This window comes from Centruroides sculpturatus, unplaced genomic scaffold, assembly GCF_000671375.1.
Source record: "Centruroides sculpturatus isolate CEXI.00-Female unplaced genomic scaffold, Cexi_2.0 scaffold9, whole genome shotgun sequence".
Lineage (NCBI taxonomy): Eukaryota > Metazoa > Arthropoda > Arachnida > Scorpiones > Buthidae > Centruroides > Centruroides sculpturatus.
Window position 1 is genome coordinate 1,825,633 of NW_019384576.1, and position 10,409 is coordinate 1,836,041.

The 10,409-nt window shown below is 36.0% G+C and overlaps 3 non-coding genes across 3 annotated transcripts; all 3 read right to left on the reverse strand.

Annotated features, from left to right (window-relative positions):
- Positions 1 to 1,411: 1,411 nt before the first annotated feature.
- Positions 1,412 to 1,484, reverse strand: Trnaf-gaa. Its single transcript has one exon. It is a non-coding gene; the product is annotated as a tRNA-Phe (tRNA).
- Positions 1,485 to 6,774: 5,290 nt separating this feature from the next.
- On the reverse strand, positions 6,775 to 6,847 carry Trnaf-gaa. The gene has a single exon. It is a non-coding gene; the product is annotated as a tRNA-Phe (tRNA).
- A 1,735-nt stretch (positions 6,848 to 8,582) lies between these two features.
- Trnaf-gaa lies at positions 8,583 to 8,655 on the reverse strand. The gene has a single exon. It is a non-coding gene; the product is annotated as a tRNA-Phe (tRNA).
- Between the last annotated feature and the right edge of the window lie 1,754 nt (positions 8,656 to 10,409).

A 10,409-nucleotide genomic window follows, 5' to 3' on the forward strand; every position in this document is an offset into this window, starting at 1 on the left:
TTTTTTTTTTTTTTTTTTTTTTTTAAATACTTTTATTTACAAAAGAATATTACGTACAGTGTTTCATTCAATTATTAGCGTGGATTGATGCATATTACATAGTTTTTTTTGTATTATATAATATTTTTATATCCATATAATTTTTTCGGTACTGATTTACAATTTTGTTTTTATGATGTACAGTACGATGTGAAAGTGGATTAAACAGGCTATATGGAAAGGTTGCGATGCAACATTTTGTCGTTTACAATCTGTAGCGTTATTTGGTAGTTTTCGTCTTTGGAGACTTGAATCATTCCTGTTTTTTCCCAGTTGTTGATTTTTTTCGTATTTAGATTTTTTTTACTATTATTTATCGTTTCCAGTAGTCTTTGTAAGTGGAACTTGAATTTCCTGATTGTCGTTATATCGTTGATTTTTCGGAAATACGCTGTGTTTCTGCTTCTCCAGATAGCTTCGAATGCTGTTATTAAGATAGCGTAATTTACCTCTTTGTTATGTATATTATGAAGCCATTTGAGTTCATTTTCGTTACATGGTTTTTGAATATTGTTGAATTTTTCTAGGAATTCCCATACTTTTTTCGTATGTTCGCATTGGAGGAAGGCATGGTTAAGAGTTTCTGGTAATTGGCATACGGGGCATTTATCCGTGGATATTAACTTTTTGTTTTGTTTCCATGTATTTGTAGGGAGACAATTATGATGCATGCGCCAGAAGATTGTTTTCGCATTGTTGTTTATTCTTAGTTTCGATAAGGTTTTTATTATGCTTTTGTTTAGGATGTTGGCTGGTGCTATTCTGTTTTGGGGTTTTGGAACGTAGATATCAACAAGCTTGTTGTATAATTCGTCAGGTTTTGATGACAATATTTCTTCATCAGATAAGTGTTCTTTTAATACTTTGTAGCACCGTATTACCTCCTGTAGGATTGCTGGCGGCTTCGACTGGTCTGTAATTTTCGCTGACGACACTACTATGTTGGGGATGTTGATCTGTAGGTAAGCTTTTGCTAAGCATGCCCATGCAGGATGACTGTGAATATTTTTTATTATATTTATACGGTAGATAAATGCTTTTAAAGATATCTCCTTCAGTCCAATCCCCCCATTCTCAACACTGTTGTATAGCGTGTATCTCCTGATTGGCTCATATTTGGATGACCAAATATATGTTGCTGTTATTCTGTTACCTTGTTGAGTGACTTTTTTTGGGAGTGGTTGTGTATAGAGCAAATACCACATTGGGCTTAGCAGCATGAGATTCGCAATTTTTGCTTTACCCAGTATTGATAGGTTTTGGTTGCTCCACTTGTAGGAGGCTTTAAGGACTTTTTCGATTTTCGTGTCCCACTGATATTTTATGTTTTTTCCGACTTGTACTCCGAGGATNGAACAAAAATGTATCCGATTGCCGAAACCCGGGATCGAACCAGGGACCTTTAGATCTTCAGTCTAACGCTCTCCCAGCTGAACTATTTCTTTTTTTCTTAAAATTTTTATTTATCAGTTACTAATTTATACAAAGATCTGTACAAATTGCGACATGTATAGATATTACGAAGTGCAATTAGATTAACAATTACATGCTATTTTTTGCATATAGGTTTTTACAGATGTTTTTCTATTTTTACATAACATTCTTTTGCGAAATTACATTACAAAATATTTTTGTATTAACAATTTCAAATATATTTATTCACAGTACATACTAGACATTTAAACACAATATATCGTTGTTTTGTTTAAAAATTTTAGTTTCTTCCCAACTATTTTTGTTGTTCCACTTGTGTGTTGTTTGATAGTTTACAGTTTCAATTAACTGAGTTAGACTGAATTTACACTTTAATAACGTGGATATTTGCGTTACGGTTTGGTAGAAGGCCGAGCATCTGCTTCTCCATATCGTGTCTATCATAATTATGATGCAGGCAATCATTTGGATTGACAGCTTGTATATTTCAAGCCTACGTAGTTGACCTATGGAGTGTGGTATCGGAAAAAGGCATTTTTTTTCTAAGAAATTCCAAAGACTTTTTGCGTGCATGCAATCAAAAATTGCGTGCTGAGTAGTTTCGGTTTGTTTGCAGATTGGACAGTCCCCACTGTTTTGCAGATTTCTGTTTGATTTCCATTCGCTGGTCTGAAGGCAATTATGGTAAATTCTCCAGAAAATACTTTTGGCTTTGTTTCTTATAGGTAATTTAAAGACGGTGTTGATTACTTTGCTGTCTGTTATATAGTGATCGAGCGTAAGAATTTGGGGTTTGGGTATTATAATATCTACGAGCATCCAATAAAGCTTTTGAGGTTTAGTAGTGAAGATCGTTTCGTCATTAAAAAATTCGGTTAGGTATTAGGCTGGGTAACCTGTAACTTTTGCTTAGACTTTCACTTGTCACAATTATGTTTGGAATTTGAGGTTGCAGTAGACTTTTCGCTATCGGAGTCCTTGCGTATATTTATATAAGTTATTAATGAGGGTGATTCTGTTTACAATTGCTTTTACAGATATATCGATTAACGCTAATTCAGCATTTTCAATGTTGTTATATATAGTTGTTCTCCTGATTGGTTCGTAACTCGAAGACCATACAAATCTGACTGTAATCCTATTTATTCTATTGGCCACTCTTTTCGTTAGAGGCTGTGTTTTTAACAGATACCAAAACTGAGATAAAATTTTTGTATTGGCTCCTTTTGCTTTCCCGTACAGGGACAAGTTTCTTCCACTCCAGTGAAAAGCGGCTTTATTTATTTTATTAATTATGTCATTCCATTGAATATTGGTGTTCTCTCCTATAATTGTTCCTAACATTTTTAACTTATTCTTACTCCACTTAAATCCAGCGTACTTGTTTGGTAGATCTTTCCATGCTCCCATCCACAGGCCAGTACATTTTTTTGGGTTTATTGCTGTCCCAGAGGCCTTCTCAAACTCCGTGAATAAGGGTTTTAGTTTTTCAATACTGTCTAAGCTAGTTAGTATTAAGTTAATGTCGTCAGCGTATGACAAATACTTAATTCAGTGTTTCTGTCATTCGGCAGGTGATACCCGTTGAACGAGTGAGACGTCCTTAGGTAGCAGAAGAGAGGTTCTAGGCATAAGACAAACAGTAACATAGACAGGGGACAGCCCTGTCGTACCGAGCATCTTACTTTAAACTTTTCTGTCAGATTCTTATTAATAAGTAACTGGCTCTGTGCACTTTCGTAACAGAGCTTTATCCAATTTATGAAGTTCTTGCCGACATTGCAGTGTTCGAGAACGTTCCAAAGGTAGTCATGACATACATACATACATACATAATTATTTTATTAAGGTACTGATAAGTACATACCTTGGCCCCACTTTTGGCATTACCAAGGAGAGAATACAATAATATATTATATACAATCATTTGATATTAAAAAGGACAATAATATTACATAATTTTAAGTTATCTAGGACGGCAGTATCACATGTATATGATAGTAGAGACGCGTGTAGGAGTCCATGGTAGTCATGACAGATGTTGTCAAAAGCTCGCCTTAGGTCAATTTGTAGAAAGCAGCATGAATCAAAGTCGTTTTGAACAAGATCGTATATCGTTTGTGCCAGGAGGATGTTCGTATGAATGCACCGACCTTTTATCCCGCATGTTTGCGCACTGTTAACGAGCTCAGGGCTAACTTTTTGTAAGCGGTTTGCTAAGATTTTTGTTAGTAATTTGTAGTCGGTGTTTAACAGGGAGATAGGTCTTCAATTGTTTATTTCTTTTAATTCTGCCGCATCTTTGGATTTCGGAATGAGTGTAATTATTCCTTGGCTAAAATTATCTGGCACTTGCTTATCAGTAATGAATGAGTTTAACATCTACACCAACCTATGACCGATAAGCGGAAAGAATTGCTTGTAGAATTCCACCGGTAAACCATCCGGGCCCGGAGCTTTATTGTTGGGCATGGATTTTAATATACACAGGCATTCCTTATATGTGATGTCTTCGTTTAGGGAGCTGTTTCTGACGGGCGACAGTACAGGCAAGAGACAGATAAATTTTTTTGCACTCTCGGTATGGCATTGTTTTTTGGCAAACAGGCTTTTGTAGTAATCGAGATATGCTGTCTGTATCACTTTGTTATCCATAGTGACACTCCCGTTTATGTTCAGTTCCTTAATCGTTTTACTTTTTATATGCTTCCTTTCTAGTTGATAGAAGCGTTTCGTGGGTTTACCCTCCATGCTGTGAAGTTCTGCCCGAGAGCGGATGAATACTCCGCGCAGCTTCCTTTCCTGCATGTGCCTGAGTTCAGCTTTGGCACTTTGGATGTCTTCTGTGTGACTGCTTGGGTTCATTATGTTTTTATCTACTGCTTCTTTTAGTTTATTAATTAATTCCAGTAGCCGTTGTTTGGCTTCTGCTTTTCGATTCGAGCTAATTTAAATGGCAATCCGTTTTGTGAAATTTTTTAGTTCTTGCCACCATTTAATGGGGTTCTCGTGATGTTGATCGAATAGGATCTTGGATGTTATCTCGGCAAGAAAGTCAACATCACTGAGCAAGGAAACGTTTAGTTTCCAATGTGTGTTGCTTTTGTCTACCGGATAAACTCCCCGTGCCGTAAAATCAATCGAGAGTTTCACAAGGCTATGGTCTGACAGGTGAGAAGGTTCTATTTCCGAGGTGGTTGACAATGCGACAAGATTGTTAGTTACGTAAAATCTGTCTAACCGGGAGTGAGCTTTGTTTTGATGATACGTGTATTCTCTTTTGTTCGGAAAAAGATAACGCCATATATGTCAGGTCGTGATTCGCTTTGAATCGCTTAAATCGCTTTTACTCGGGCTCGTTTGAAGTTGTGCCGATTCTGTCTAGATCTGATTCGACAAAGTTAAAGTCACCCCCATGATAATCTCGAAAGGGACTTCCATTAAATCCTCCAGTTTTGATATAAACTCGATACGGTTCTTCGAATTATTAGCGGGAAAATAAACCGCAATTACTCGTACGATTTCATCACAAACAGCCATGTCACACATTGCTATACGACCCTGGTTGTCGCTGGCATTATGTATTATTTCGATGTTTTGTTTTATTAATATTATTACTCCTCTGCTTGTACTGTCGCCGAATGAACAAACGCAGTTAAAGTAGTTGTCAATTTTATTCTTGAACTGTGTTATGTTCCAATTGTCTCTTAGCCTGGTATCTTGTACGAGAGCGATATCTCCATTGTTTTGTAGCATATAATGTAGTAATAGATTTTGTTTGTGGTTGTCATTGAGCCCGTTTAAATTAACGGTTATTAGGCATAGTTTGTTTCGCATCGTGGTGGAACAATCATTACCTCTTGGCTAGTACTATTTATTTGTATGATTTCACGCTCCTCTGTATGAGAATCTTCACTTTCTTTTATATTTTCACACTGCATTTCCTCCTGGCTTATGCTGTTTAAGACCTCATATTTATTCGTAATTAGTACTGGGTCTGCAGGATCTAAGCTCTTTTTTACGTTGTCATTTTCTCTTCTACCCCTGTCCTCGTTGAGGTTGAACGATGGGGTACACCTAATTTTCCTCCTGCGTTTTTTCTTCCTTTGTTTGTCGGGGGTGCTTTCTGGTGAGGAATCACTACCTGACGAGTTTCGCCCTTCGGCAGTAATTAGTGTATTCCTCGAAACTTTCTCGCTTTTGTTCTTTTCGACAATAGTAACCGCCGCGGGCATAACCGTTACTGGTAACGACGGTGTATTTTCTCCACGTGCTAATTTATTGTTCTCGAGCTCTTTGTCTACAATATCGGACCATGTGCTACTTGTAGCCACGACCGACGCGGCCGTTCTTCCTAGACACGTTTCGGTTAAGTGCCCGAATCTATGACATTTTTCACATTTTTTTGCAGTACAATTACGCCTGATATGACCAAAAGCTTTACAACGATAGCATAGTAACGGTCTGCCAGCGATCACTACACCGAGCCGGTCATGCCCTTAACCCTTATAAAGTATGGTAGATTCTCAATAGAAATTCCTTCCTTAAGTTCAAGCCAGATTCTACGTTTATTCGTCAGCACATGCTCCAGCCCTGGAACATTTGATTTCACAAATTCCGTCTCTAAGATTCTACCGTAATTTATAAAATGTCTGTTAACTAAGTCATGCGATAGAACTGGAGGTAGCCAATGAACGTTAATTACGACTTTTCTGTTTTCTATAAATATTATTCGACAACTCTTACCTTTAACTTTAATCTCTTTTAAACTTAAAAGCGAATTTGCAGCACTTTCAGTCTTCAATCCAATGGTATAAACGTGCGTAACCACGCTAGCACCGAAATGAACAATGTCCTTCAAGTCTATAACTCCATTCACGGCTGGAACGAAGTCCTGTAGTTCATATGGTCCACTTCCAGGGTCGACGATTAAAAGTAAAATGTTCTTCCAGTCAGTATCATTTGGGAAATTAAGTATACGCAAAATATCCGAGTCTGATAAAGAACGGCGGCTTTCGCCACTTACACTTTGAGCTTCGACAGTTGACGAGCGCGACATTGTACTGTACGTCCTGCTCACACGGCGGTCGAACCGGTTCTCCCCAGCATAGCTATTTCGGCATGTATGCCTTTCGTTCCAACTTCCTTTACACTCAATCTTACACGATTAAAATGACAGCATAATCGCACCTCATCCGAAGCAAAAGATGGCAAAATATTTATGTCTTTATTTATGAACGCAAAACTGAGATTTTTCGCGGTTCACGGCGTTTTTCAACTTCGAACAAAAATGTATCCGATTGCCGAAACCCGGGATCGAACCAGGGACCTTTAGATCTTCAGTCTAACGCTCTCCCAGCTGAGCTATTTCGGCAGNTAACGTATTTGAAAATTTTCATAATCAAACCTGACCTAATTTATTAGAAATTATATAAATTTAATATATGCAGTGTCCATAGATACAAACCAAACAAAAAACTTCCTTTGTTCGTTTCGTCCTGAAATTGCATAGTTAAATGTCAATTTAACGTCATATCTCCAGTTTTACAAAAATAAGTTAAAAATATACGTGTTGTAAAAAGAACGAATAAGTAAATCTATGTTTTTGGTACTGTTTTATTGCATTTTATTATGATTCCACATGTTAGTAATCTTTAGTAATACGAAGGGTAAGACAATTTCGTAGTTCTCTAAAAACATTTGCCGAATAATTTACGTTAATGCTTGAAGTCACGTTAGTTATTTTAGCTTTCACGTATTCTATTGATCGAGGTTTAGTTGCATAAACTACTGTTTTCACAAGTCGCCATAAAGAAAATATAATAGTCAAGTCTGGCGAACGTAAAGACCGAGAAAATAGACCATTTCTACCAACCCATTATTAAATAATTTTACGCATAACTCGGTAGATTAAGCTTCCTAATAGTTTTTACAGTTTTTTTACAACACAAATACTAATTAAGTTATAACTTTTCAAACTCACTCGGACTTTAAAGGACTCCCTGATATAAAGAAGCTGAAAAAGTTAAATTAGTGACTCGATAATATGCGAAGAAAATGAATTTTTTTGTAGGTGTAATAATAACTGTTATAATTTTAAACAGGTAAACAGTTTTTACTACTAACATTTGTATAATTTCTTTAATTTAGATGAACGATAAAACTTTTTAAATAATGGGCTAATCAGATTGTAACTTCCAATTGGATAATAAAACGTCACATGCTCACAATGGAAAGATTATCTAAAAAAGTGACTAGATGTGGCCATCGTTAATAAAGTTTAATATGTCGTCTCAGTAGTGTAGTGTAGTGTAGTGGGGGCGGCAGGAGCAACCCGCCCCAGGCGGCAGTTTTTAGTAAACGGCAAAATTATATTTTATAAGGCGGCAAAATTTCACAATAAATAATAATATCTTCTAAAAATTTAAACCATTTCATATTATCGTAGCACGTACGATTCAGACCGATTGAAATGAGCAAAAGATAGTGTTACCATCCAGACATTCCGGGATAACGTACACGACCTGTCGACTTTTTTCTTTTATTTTGGTTGTACAAACCATTCGTATTAATATACACCACCAACATCCAATAGAGCTAAGTAATCTAGATTCCATACGTTACTCCTATTCAAGTCTCCCTAGTCGCTAACTGTAACTGATTTAAAAAAGGCATGCTCTGCACATTATTCTTCGCATTCCAAAATGACATACGCATGGGTCAAAAACTTCTGTTCGAGCAAACCTCACCTTCCCTCCGAATCAGCGATTTTAAAAAGGTGGCAACACTACCGCAAAATTTTTCTATACTTATTCTGTGACGAAACTGAATTTTAGTCTTTTAAATTGAGATGCTTAAAAAAGGAAACAGCGAATTTTCCTTTGCCCCGGGCGGCTAACACCCACGCTACGCCACTGCTCCCAGCTGAGCTATTTCGGCGGGTCTGCCTTTCGTTCCAACTTCCTTTACACTCAATCATACACGATTAAAATGACAGCATAATCGCACTTCAACCGAAGCAAAATATTCATGTCTTTATTCATGAACGCAGAACTGAGATTTTTCGCTGTTCACGACGTTTTTCAACTTCGAACAAAAATGTATTCGGTTGCCGAAACCCGGGATCGAACCAGGGACCTTTAGATCTTCAGTCTAACGCTCTCCCAGCTGAGCTATTTCGGCATGTTTACATATCGTTCCAACTTCCTTTACACTCAACCTTACACGATTAAAATGACAGCATAATCGCACTTCAACCGAAGCAAAATATTTATGTCTTTATTCATGAACGCAGAACTGAGATTTTTCGCTGTTCACGACGTTTTTCAACTTCGAACAAAAATGTATTCGGTTGCCGAAACCCGGGATCGAACCAGGGACCTTTAGATCTTCAGTCTAACGCTNACTATACTCCACACGTAGTTCCCGCGTGAGTCGACTATTATTACGTATATAAGCAGTGGTGATATTCGAAATATTTAACAAAGGGTTTGCTAGCACAAAATTTTTCCTTAACAATTTTTTTTTTTCGCTCGAATGGTGCATTAGAAACATTAGCGCAAAAACTGACCTTAAGATATTCATATAAATAAAAAAAAATGCGTTCGCAAAATTAAGTCAGTTAAAATTTAACATTGTTAATGCCATAACTATATTTTTTTGATAAATAATAAAAAAAGAGTCCAAAATGGTTTATTTTGTACATATTTTAATATTTTTCATTCAAAATATTTTATAAACATAAAAATTGGCTTTTTTTNTCGCAAAATTAAGACAGTTAAAATTTAACATTGTTAATGCCATAACTATATTTTTTGATAAATAATAAAAAAAGTGTTCAAAATGGTTTATTTTGTACATATTTTAATATTTCTCATTCAAAATATTTTATAAACATAAAAATTAGCTTTTCTTTTAATCAGAAAAAGTCATAGGGAAAGCAGTTAAACCTGCTTTCCCTATGACTTTTTCTGATTAAAAAAACTTTTTCTCAAGAAAAAACTTTTCTAAATAATTTATTTTATCATTAGGTATTATTATAATAATAGACAGATGTCATCGTCTCTCGAAATACAATATCTTTTTTATTTCGCTGTCGATAGCCCGACACGTGTACTGCAGTCATCTTGTATTTTCTCGCGCGCGCGGGATTGTGGAATCTCTCGTATGACTGGATCTAGTTTCGAGAACTCTCTTGAGTCGATCGCGATTGAAACGGTCGATGGAGGTTGCACCAATGCGAAAGGTGTATAAGGCTCTAGTTTAGTAGTGTTACAGAGTATAATACGTATATTTTAACATATTTTTAAAAGAAAAAACCACTGAGAAATGTTACGTGTGTTTAACATGGAGGTTGCACCAATGCGAAAGGTGTATAAGGCTCTAGTTTAGTAGTGTTACAGAGTATAATACGTATATTTTAACATATTTTTAAAAGAAAAAACCACTGAGAAATGTTACGTGTGTTTAACATGGAGGTTGCACCAATGCGAAAGGTGTATAAGGCTCTAGTTTAGTAGTGTTACAGAGTATAATACGTATATTTTAACATATTTTTAAAAGAAAAAACCACTGAGAAATGTTACGTGTGTTTAACATGGAGGTTGCACCAATGCGAAAGGTGTATAAGGCTCTAGTTTAGTAGTGTTACAGAGTATAATACGTATATTTTAACATATTTTTAAAAGAAAAAACCACTGAGAAATGTTACGTGTGTTTAACATGGAGGTTGCACCAATGCGAAAGGTGTATAAGGCTCTAGTTTAGTAGTGTTACAGAGTATAATACGTATATTTTAACATATTTTTAAAAGAAAAAACCACTGAGAAATGTTACGTGTGTTTAACATGGAGGTTGCACCAATGCGAAAGGTGTATAAGGCTCTAGTTTAGTAGTGTTACAGAGTATAATACGTATATTTTAATATATTTTTTAAA